Raw genomic sequence first — 12,196 nt, 5'->3', positions numbered from 1 at the left:
ATGGAGATTTCTTGGAAAACTGGAAATGGAACCACCATTTGACCCAACTATCCCTCTCTTCAGTCTATACCCAAAGGACTTAAAAACAGCATACTACAGGGACACATCTACATCAGGGCTTATAGAAGCATAATTCACAATACCTAAACTGTGGAACCAACCTAGATGCCTTTCAATAGATGGATAAGATAAATGTTGTATATATTCACAATGGAATATTACTCAGAAATTAAAGAGAATAAAATTATGGCATTTGCAGAAAAATGGATGGAGTTAGAGAAAATAATACTAAGTGAAGTTAGCTAATCCAAAATAACCAAATGCCGAATGTTTTCTTTGATATAAGGAGGCTGATTCATAGTGGGGTAGAGAGGGGAAGCATGGGAGGAATAGATGAATTCTAGATAGGCAGAGGGGTTAGAGGGGAAGGGAGGGGATATGGGGTTATAAATGATGGTGGAATGTGATGATCATTATTATCCAAAGTACATGTATAAAGACATGAATTGGTGTGAATATACTTTGTATACAACCAGAGATATGAAAAATTATGCTCTACATGTGTAATAAGTATTATAATGCATTCTGCTGTGGTATATAAATAAATTTTTTTTTAAAAAAAGAGAGCAGAACAGTAGTTATCAAAGGTGTTTGAGGTGGGAGGATATTAGTCAAAAGATGTATATTTTCAGTTAGATAGGATGAGTGCCTTCAAGTAATCTTTTGTAAAGCATAGTGACTATAATTAATAACAATATACTCTTGAAAAATGCCGAGAGTGGATATTAGTTTTCTGTCCCCAAAATAGTATCTACAAGATAACATAATTATTAATTATTTAGATTTAACAGTTGTACAGATATATATCTATTTCAGAATATTGTTTTAAAAGTAGAAACAATTTTAAATAAAGAAATTAACAAAAAAGAAGATACTCTTTAAAGTGATAAATTTGAATTTTTGTAAAGGTGTTAGAAGAATTAAAATAAATATTGAAATTGGGAAAAAAAGACTTTGCTCAAACTTGTAAAACTCTTATACCAATAAACTAAATCTGAATAAATTTAAATTAAATAAAATTAAATTTAGTAAAATTAAACTTGCATATTTTATACCTAGAGAAATTGCTAAGAAAACAATGTGATGATTAGTAAAATATGAATAATTATACAAGATGGGAATCTCAAAAAAGGTTCATATAACACAAGAAGGCAAAGGGGGAAAAGAGGAATAATAATAAAAACAAACAACAAAATAAAAACCCATGAAATAACATTTTCCTCCCAGAAAACATAATAAAGTGACAAATGCCATCACTAACATACCAGTAAGACAGAAATTTAGAGAATTAAAGAAACACAACATGTGATTCACCTATATGTATCTAAAAGAAACTCATTTCAAATATGACATGGTAGGTGAATTGTAAAAGGAAAAAGAAATATCATGATAACATTACTTAAAATATAAAAAGCAGGAATGGTTATTTTAATATCAGATAAAATAGACTTTGAAGTAAAGAAAATTACTAGGAAACAAACAGAATATTATTATACCATTAATTAATTGAATTTATGATTTAAAAGTTCCCCCAAAATAAATCACTAGGCTGAGTAGCTTTATTGGAAAATTTTACCAAGCATTTAAAAAATCTACCATACATTATACACCATCTTTCCGAAAGTATAAAAGGGGAAATATTTCCCAAGTGATTTTGTAAAATCAATTCAGCAAACAGGATGAAAACATTTTTTAAAAGAAAATATGAAACCAAAAATCTTCAACAAATTTAAGATGTCAACTCCAACAATGTAAAAAGAAAAAATTCTCCATAGTGAAGTGGGGTTTTGTTACAGTTATGCAAGGTTGTACCCAATTTTAAGAACTCATTAGAATCTGCAGTACTATTAGGCAAAGAAAAATTGTGTAAGCAACTGGTAAGGGAAAACATTGGAAAAATTTCAGCATTCACTCACCATAAAATTTCTCAGAAATCTAGGAATGAGGATAAATTCTCTCTATAGAAACTACCAAAAATTGCAATAGTTAATACCATACTTAATGATTGAAAAAAACCAAAGACTTTACCATTGAAACCTGAAAAAAGACAAAAATGTCCACACTTACTGTCATACTCATTGCACTTACTACAATAAAGAACTGGAGACAAGAGGAACCAACTAGAAATTTTGGGAAAGGAAATACAATGTTTGAAAAATTTACTAGATTTACAATGAAAAAAACAGTAGGAAGAGTGGGTGAAACTGAACTTCCAGAAGCTATTCAATACAGAAAACAGCAAAACAATGGGAAAAAGTGAACACTGTATCTTAAAAAATTACAAAATATTAATAAATTGTCAGAAATTCATGACTTTGGAGTGATGAAACCCATGCATCTGGAAAGTGAAAGAAAAAGATTGGTACAGGAAAACATATTTGAAGAAAAAAAATTCTCAAATATTTAATGAAGACATAAATTTAGAGGTTCAAGAAGCAAACCTCAAAGAGTGTAAACTGAAAACCAGGCCTATGCACATTTTAATAAAAAATGTTGAATATTAAGGAAAGAAATATTGAAGGCCATTTGATAAAAGCACATGTTGCATGAAGAAGAAAAATCATTTGAATAACTGCATATTTTTTTACCAGAATTCATAAAGACAAGACAATGGAACAATATATTTAAAGTATTTAGATAATAATACATACAACCAAGAATTCTATCTGTGTAAAATATCTCTCTCAGGAGTAACAGCAAAATAGACATTTTCAAATTAAGGAAAACTAAGAAAATTGGTTGTCAAGAGTTACTCTGAATAAAATGCTGAAGAGGGGCTGGGACTATAGCTCAGAGGCAGAGCACTTGCCTAGCATGTGTGAGGCACTGGGTTCGATCCTCAGCACAACATAAAAATAAACAAATAAAATAAAGTAATTCTGTCCATTACAATTACAAAATTTTTAAACAACTTTAAAAAATGCTAAAGAAAGTTCTTCAGGTTTTAAGTAAATTGGGCTAAAGAAAAAATTATGTTAGCATAGAGGAAGAGCAATAGAAATGACAAATATCTGGGTGAATACATTCTGTATTATTTAATTATAAGTTTTAAAAATATGGCTGTAAAAAGTGAAAACATATCACTGTAGGTGCAAATGGAGGTTCAGTGCATAAAGAAAAAATATATAAGACACCTATAACAATGTAGAAATGGGCTTTGGAGTTAAATTTGAAGAAATACAATAACATTACTGCTAAGTCTGTAAAAAGATGCAGATGTCTTTTATATCTATCTATAGATAAGTAGATAAAGATGTATACATTTATATATCTACATATTTGTATATCTCTAGCTGTAGGTACACATGTATATGTATAATCATTCCTTGGTATCCAAGGGTATCATTTTGTCTATTCTATCTACAGATAGCAGAATTTTCAACAATGGGAGGTAGAAAGATTCAGAAAAGACCAGGCAGCTGTTCAGGCCCTATCCAAGCTTAATAGTAAATTACTTCTTTTCAAATACCAGTCCCTTTTTTTTCCCAATTTAGGTATAACATTGTCCATAAAACAGGTTACCATGGACCCAGAATAACACATGTTCATTCATTCAAATAGCATTTAACAAATTCTGCACTGGCTAACCCATCATGGAAATCTGCCAGAGAATTTCCCTTATGTCCAATTGATTCCTATTCTTCCTGATGCTGGATTAGTATGGTCTTATGAATCAATAGGTTTTGACATAAAACTTCAATTGTTTCTTCTGGAAAATCTGACCCAGTCCAATGGTGTAAATCCCAAAGTTATCAGAAAACTATAATTATCAAAGTCTTTCCTAGGAGTCTCATTGAAGGCTAAATACTTCAGAAGTTCACTACAAAAACAATTCAATTGGTAAGAAAACATTATTTCCCTTGCATGCAACATGTTAATATAACTAGAATTATGATAATATAACAAAAGGGACCATAAGACTTTTATAAATTTCATATAATTTCTGAAAAAATACTAATAATGCATTCACAAAATATAACTCAAAAAAGTTTTAGCATCATTTAATATTTGATAATGCTTTTCATATAATTTTATATATAAAATTTAAATACTTGACTACATATATTTCAGATGTTCCAGGGACCCTTCTGTAATGTCCCAAAGTCAGTTGAAGTCAAAAGACCTAATCTAGAGCTTGCCTTTTTGCCAAGTTTGTCAAAAATATTAAAGGTTTAAATCTCTGGATCATCCTAAGAGCACAGTCACCATGAATAACATTCATTCATCTAAACAAAATGACAATCAAAAGACTTTTATAACAAATAGAAAAAGTTACATAGCTGGAGAGGAAAAAAATCTCTCTTTAACAGAGAGATCTCAGTTTCCCAAAGTAATTATGAGATGTACTAATGTTCCATATTCTATTAAGAGCACATAAATTCTCCTAGAAAACATTATTTTAAGATAGGAAATAACATTCTAATTTTGCATGGTTATATTTTTTATACTAATGTTCAATTCTTAGAAAACTTAAATTCCCTTCTAATTTTGGCCAGAATCATCACATTTTTTCTTTCTACAAAACTTCTGCAACTTTCTTATACATTGAGTCTTATCTATCCATCCTTCTTACATTCATTCAGATCCACACACCTAGATTTTCTGTACTACATAAAAACAAGATGTGCCCCTGATGGAATAAAATCATTATAGCTCAATACAATCATTCATTTATTTGCATAAGAACTACATCTACCTTGATTATTAGGTATCCTTGGGCCTTATTAAGAATGTGTAACACATAAATGGTCAAATATCTGTTAAATACTCTGCATTGATTAAGAGTCTCAACCAGAGTGTCATTTTGTCATCAGGCAAACACGTCAAACCTTGAGAAATAATTCTTTTTGCTAACTAGTGGTCTGATTTAGAGAAGATACCTGCGTAGTCAGACAACTGGGACCTTGGCTGCTGCTGTGAAATAGGATGCAGGACAGAACAGGGGAAAAACCAGTTTAAGCCATAAAAGATGCCATATTGACCTGCTGTTCACTCCTAGGCTCATTAGCATCCTGGTGTAAGACATTACCCTAGTAAAATTCCTGCCCACCAGCACCATCTTGGCTTGGTCTAATTCCAACCCAGACTGGCCCATAACAGGATTAAAGGAAGGTGATTTCCCCATCCATAATAATCCTCCTACTCATTAACAAAAATCCTCCCTCGTCTCCCCTTACCTTCCAAAGGACCTTCATCCTTTCAGTGAGAGGCTGATTGCAAAGATTGCCTCCAGACTTGTCCTTATCCTCTAGCCAAGAATAGCCTTTCCTTCTCTGCTCAGTAGGGTCTGGGTTTTCACCCTTCTGGGACAGAAAAATAACCCAGTTTGAGGTCAGAAACTGGTCACAATTTCATTACACAATGTTTTCCAATTAGTCAAGACACATTCCACCCTTCTCAATGAAAGCAGTAAACAACTATTTTTTTCGTCACAATTTCTAGTGGTCTGATTCAGTAATCAGGGGTAATTGAAAAATATCCCACTAGTTAGAATCACATTTGTCCTGTTCAGATGATCCACTTCCAACACAAACCAAAACCAGAATGACCAAGAAACATGTTTTATTTTTTTCAAGGCCTGATCCTCATTTATTCTGAGGATTTTTTTTCCTTTCATCCTTTGACCGTTTGGTTCATTTCACAAAAGGGTTGAGTCAAAGGTCCCTTGCTATTTTCTTGATTGATCTGCCTAATTACTGCCTTAATAATTACTTCTTGCAATCAGACTTGGGTCCTAAACATCAATATTTGCCAAGAGAAAAAAAAAAAAAAGAACACAAAGCTTATGTAAGACAAAATGGTAAAAGGTGAAGCCTATATAGACCCAAATTTTTTTGCATTTCTCATTGTAATAGCCTCTATTGACTTAGTTCTTCCTCTCCTACTGGTTCAGAGAGGGAGACATCCCCACAAATAGAGACCTCCCCTGCAGATGTTAATTTCTTTCACTATAGAGAGTTCTCAAAATAACTAAAGGTGCACAGTTTTGCAAACCCAGCCTGTGATCTTTATCTAGAACATTGAGTTCAGGCCAGAATTAATTCATTGATGAGTAGGGCAGAAAAAATATCTTTGACACCAGACTAGAATATCTTTCACCATTTCCTTGAAGATAATTATCATTATTTATATCATGATTATCATCATTGTCATCATCATCATTTTGGTTCTGGGAATCGAATCCAGAGCTTCATGGACAATGTTCTACCACTGAACTACACCCCAGCCCTCTAAGATTTTAACTTAAAGAAGTGAAAACCATTGATCTAATCTAAGGGCTCAACTTCTGTAACCATCTTTTTCTTACAGTTTGGCCTCCTAATAAATTCTGGGTGCTTATTTCAAAAAGAAGCATTCCTTTTTTGTGTGGGTTTTTTAATCATTCCTTTTTCTGAAGTATCCCACAAATAAACAATGTTAGGCAAATTAAAACTTTCTCATTGTGGCGGCAATAATTTGAAGTTATTTCTAATAAGTTTTGCCCATTTTTCTAAGGAAGAGAACAGATTCTTGGATTCTTTTATGTGAAGTTGACCGCAGTTTCTAACAGAAGAGTTCTAGACCCTGGACCCAGGCAGCCATTATGAATTCCCAGAAGGTCATATACCTTCTGATAGCACAGTCTAACCCTGGTAATAATTCTAGACTTCTCACATTGAAATTCTTTTGATTTCTTTATATATATATTTATTTTATATTAATCCCTTTTTGGAAGAGTGGCTGGCAAAGATTTTCTCCCATTATGTAGGCTCTATCTTCATACTCAATAATTTTCTTTACTGTGCAGAAGCTTTTTAGTTTGATGGCATCTTACTGCTTTTTATTTTATTTCTTGTGCTTTGGGGGTTTTGTTAAGGAAGTTGGTGCCAGTACCTATATGATGGTGTGTTGACCCAATGTTTTCTTCCAGCAGTTGTAAAGTTTTTGGTCCAATTCCTAAATATTGATCCATTTCAATTTTGCAAGGTGTGAGATTGGGGTCTAATTTCACTTTTGTTTACATAGCTATCCAGTTTTGCTTAGCACCGTTGTTTACAAGACTGTCTTTTCTCCAAAATATGTTTAACAATTTTGTCAAGTATCAGATGGCTGTAAAGTATGTGGGTATATCTCTGTCTTCTATTCTGTTCCATTGGTCTTCATGCCTATTTCAGTGCCAATACCATGGTGTTTTTGTTACTATAGCTCTGTAGTATAATTTCAAATAAGGTACTCTGATGGTCCCTGTTTTGCTTTTCTTGCTCAGAATTATTTTAGTTATTCTGGTGCTATTTCTTCCAAGTGAATTTAAGAATTGTTTTTTTCTAATTCTGCAAAGAATGTTATTGGTATTTTGATGGAGAGTTCTTTGAATTTGTGTGTTGTTCTTGGTAGTATGGCCATTTTGACAATATTAATTCTGCCTATCCAAGAACACAAGAAGTCTTTCCATCTTCTAAGGTCTTCTTCAATTTCTTCATTCAGTGTTCTATAATTTTCATTGTAGAGCTCTTCTACCTTCTTGGTTAGATTAATTTCCAAGTTTTTTTTTTGTTTTTGTTTTTGAGATTGTTGTAAATGGGATAGTTTTCCTGATTACTTCCTCAGCTGAATCACTGTTGGACAGAGTATAGGAAAGCTATTGGGTATTGATCTTATATCCTGTCACTTTGCTGAACTAATTTATAAGCTTTACAAGCATTCTGGTATACTTTTTTGGGTCTTCTAGATATAGGATAATGTCATTGGCAAACAACATATATATTGACTTTTTCGTTTTCTCTTTGTATCCCTTGGATGGACTTCTTTGCCTGATTGCTCTGGCTAATTTTTCAAGAACAACATTGAATAAGAGGATGAGAGTGGAAATTCTTGTCCTGTTACTTACTTCAGAGGAAATGCTTTCCATTTTTCTCCATTCAGTGTGATGCTGGCTTTGAGTTTGTCATAAATAATCTTTATAATGTTCAGATAATTCTTTCCATCCCTAGTATCTTTTTACATGAATGGGTATTGGATTGTGATTTCATAATAACCATGTGAGATAACCATGTGATTCTTGTCTTTAGTTCCATTTAAGTGGTGAATTATATCTATTTATTTGCGTGAATCCTACTTGAATATGGTGTATTATCTTCTGGACATGGTTTTTAAATGAGGTTTGCTAATATTTTTAAAGTCCTTTGGGGTAGATATCAAGGGGTGGGATCTGAGGTCCCTCTCTGCTTATTCCTCCTTGGGTCCTGGTTGTTGGTTCAGGGTTGTCTACTCAATTCTTTGAGTCGGAGTTATGTTGGGGCTTAGGTAGGGCTAGATTATATATGAGGTGCAATTCACTGTCACTTAGTTGAGGTGTATTTCTTAGCAGCAGAATCTCTGCAATCTTGAACTGTCTCAATCTCTCTTGCCCTTTTTAGAGGTTGGGGTGGGGGCAGGAATTACACTAACATCATCAACAGATGTACAGTATGAAGATAAATTTTTAGTGTCCACTTTGACATCTATAACACTAATTATCACTACATAGGAATGGTGGAATCAGCATTTAAAAGTGTCAACAATGAAATCCAGGAATTACACTAACATCATCAATAGATATACAGTATGAAGATAAATGTTTAGTGTCCACTTTGACATCTATAACACTAATTACCACTCCATTGGAATGGTGGAGTCAGCATTTAAATGTGTCAATAAGGAAATCTCTGAATTAGATCAGGCATTCAAAAGCAGGAGTCTATATTGTCCATTATATCAATAATGACATTTAAATGGGGTAGAAATCACATGGTCTATGTAATTTATATTATGTAGTGCTACTGCAGTTTCTTAATCGAGAAAATAAAGTAGGAAGAGAATGTTTGAAGTGTTTAAAAAAGTTATCAAAGGAGAGGCAGGAAAAAAATGAGTAGCTATCAGCTATAAAGAAGAAATAGTAAGTTAACTGAAAGTACTCAAAAAAAAAAAAAAGAAGAAGAGGAGAGACTGAGAGACATTAGCTCTTACTGAGAGGAAAGAGTGAACAGGGGGAGAGAAGAGGACCCAGAATCTAAGAATAAAGGAACCAGCAAAAGTAAGATTGAAACATTCATATAATTATAGCACATGTAAGTGTAACCTAGGCTAAATCATGAACATGTACAGGAGAAAGCTATTAATACATAAGTTATATGTGTATTTATGTGTGTGTGTGTGTGTGTGTGTGTGTATTTAAACCTATGTGTGCAGTGAGAGCATACACAACCCCTCCACAAAATCATATATAATGAAAAAAAGTGAAAAATAATACAATATGATAAAATGGTCGAACAAAATCTAAATTTTGAAAACAAAATTTAAAAATAATTTAAAAAAAAAGATATATGAAGGAAAAAAGAAAAAAAATGAGAGATAAAGGGTGTTTCCACTGTGGTAGTCAAACCTGTTAGCAGGGATGGATTTTCAGTCTTTATTTTCGGCTCTGTACTTTTGACTACTGTCCTTGTGTTCCTCACCTAGCTGCCAATCAGGTGTGGTAGCTCTCTGCTTCCAATCTCCCAGTACTGGTGGGATAGACTGGGAAGTGCTGATGAATTGTGTAATCTGAGTATCCGCCTGGAAGTGTAATATGCTTGAGTGGTTGCAGTGAGTGTACGAACAATAGTTCTTATGGGATGCCAGCTCTGATGGGATTATTCTGCTTTGCTTGGGACCCAGAGGCCCAATGGTCAACATAAAATGTTCTTTGTGCCTCTTTCAGTCTCTTGGGTTCATGCACAATCTGGGAACTTGTTTGTTGACTGCTGGTAACTTCCTTTATGAGTCCCCCACCCCCTTGCCCTCCCCCTTCACACCTGTACAACATGGCTGGGGACAGCTTTTAGCTCCTGGGAATGCTTTCCCCCTCTGCCAGTGTGCTCCATGCTCACAGAAGGTTGCCCATTTGGGTGTTGGGGGACTTTCTGCACAGTACTCTTGGAAGCCTTGCTGACCCATGGGATATTTTGACCTCAGCAGAGCACTCTGGATTTGTTTTCATTGAGACACTAACCCTACCAACTCTGTGTCCATGAAAACAGCCTTCCTCTGTAAACCACAGGATTCCATAAGTTGATTTTTCTTTGTTTTCTAATTCCATTATCCACCAGCCACATGTCTCTTTTGTCTCTGTTCCTTGCTCTGCTTTGCTGGTGGCGGAAGCAGGTATATTTCTAAGGCACTATTTCTTATGCCCAAGTTACTGACTTTCTGTAGCTCTATGAATTTTTTAAACTATTATTACAGTTAGATATTATGTTTCAGCAAAGGTCCTTTGTTACTGACCTGATTTGTAAGTCTGGTGCTATGGAACTGGAGGGCCATGCTTCCTTTCTCTGCTCCACCATCTTCCCCCTCTAGGATTGTGTAGCTTTAAATCTAAAAACTCCATGAACACCTTCACCTTTTCTTCCCAAGATTGTTTTTTTCTGAGGCCTCAAGTCTTAAAAAGCCCACTATATCTTAGAGTCCTCTAAGTTGAGTTAATTAGTACCTATATACTTTGTTAGTTTATAAAATGTATGTTTAGACTCATTAAAAGAAGCCTAGAGAGACATACTGTTAAAAACCCATGGCATAGGTATAGTCCAAGTTAATAAACTAGATAAGGTCAGCCTAAAGATTCTGAGAAGAACCCGACAGCTATGACCTCCTGCAGGATCAAAAGAATTGAGCTAATTAAACTGATACCACCCCACAGACTACTCATGTTCACCATTTATAAAGATCCTTTTTTAAAAAATGTCTGAAACTCCAAAAGCAAGTCTCCCTTGCAAGCTCCCATGACCTCTCTCCTGTTGAGTAGGTATCCTGCTCTATCGTTTGCTTTCCTGAAAAATATTTCCTTGCTTTCCTCTATCTGTGCCTCTTTAGATGCCTTCTGAAATTCCATTCTGTAGTATAAGTCAGAAATCTGTCACAGCTGAGTTGAGGTCCCCTTTTTTCCCTCTGGGGACCTTTTATGACCCATCAGTATTAAAATGAACCACATTTCCCCATGTTCTCCCAACCTTACTTCTACCAAACTCCTTTCAGTTTCTCTTATTTTGGAACCCACTTCAGATTAAAAAAAAATCACCCAAATAAAGTTAGATAGCTCAAACGACCAACCTATGAAGCTTCAGAATTGGGGAAAGAACTTACCTAGGATCTCCAAATACAGCAAAACACTGAGTTGAAGGCTCAGTGGGTAACAAGCCTGTTTACTTGATAGTCTCAGGGGTTGCTGAAACTGTTTTGGATCTTGCTAATTCATAGAAGGAAATTTCCTGAGAAAAATCCAGAAAGTTTGATAGACCAAATGAGTTTACTGGAACAACAACAATCCAAGAAGAAGCTATTTGCAAATCAGCTCCCAGAACCAAAAGAGCTTTTGAGAACTTCCCCCAAGAGTATGATCTGACAGCATTTGTGCAAAACAAGAGTGATGTGTGCAGACAACTTAATTGGCTACAGCTTAATTGGTTAATTGGTTACAGAGTATCCTGCAATTAACTAAAGCTCAGATGCTGTAATTAAACTCTACCTTGGTTTGGTTTGCTGGGCTTAATACAAGAGCCTAGTCCAAATCAATAGCCAGTCACAAATTTTATTTAACACCCATATCTCTAAAACATTAGCATTACAGATAAAATTTTCAATTAATATGAATGTTAAAATATTGTATTAAGATTCCTGATCTTTTATAATGGAAAAAAAAAGGTGGCAAGGTTTTTAAAATTTATCTCATTAACACTACTTTTTCTATCTTCTTATTAAGATACAAACTTAACTGATTAGGTCAATGCAATTAATTTTGTTAGAAATACAAAGAATTGTGAGAATACAAATAAATGTATGATTTTTAGCACAAAGGACAGGGTAAATATTTAATGTAGAATAAATACACCTGAGCCTTGTATGCTATGAAAAATATGAAAGATTAATATGTAAATGGAAGAAGTGTTATAGAAAATGGAAATTTTGGGGCCCCTCTGTTTCTCTGATCTTTCAACCCTTCAGCCTCTCCACTATTTGAAAGCCTTGAATGTATTTGTTATAGGCTATCCTCAACTCTAAATTCACTTGAATTAGTATTACTGAAAACATTTCAGAAAACAAAATATCTGGCCCAACCCCTTTATTTACTCAGATCTCAATC

The sequence above is a fragment of the Spermophilus citellus genome (assembly GCF_964194105.1).
Source record: "Spermophilus citellus genome assembly, chromosome: 12".
Lineage (NCBI taxonomy): Eukaryota > Metazoa > Chordata > Mammalia > Rodentia > Sciuridae > Spermophilus > Spermophilus citellus.
The sequence above is the reverse complement of the archived record's forward strand: the minus strand, read 5'-3'. Positions refer to the sequence as shown.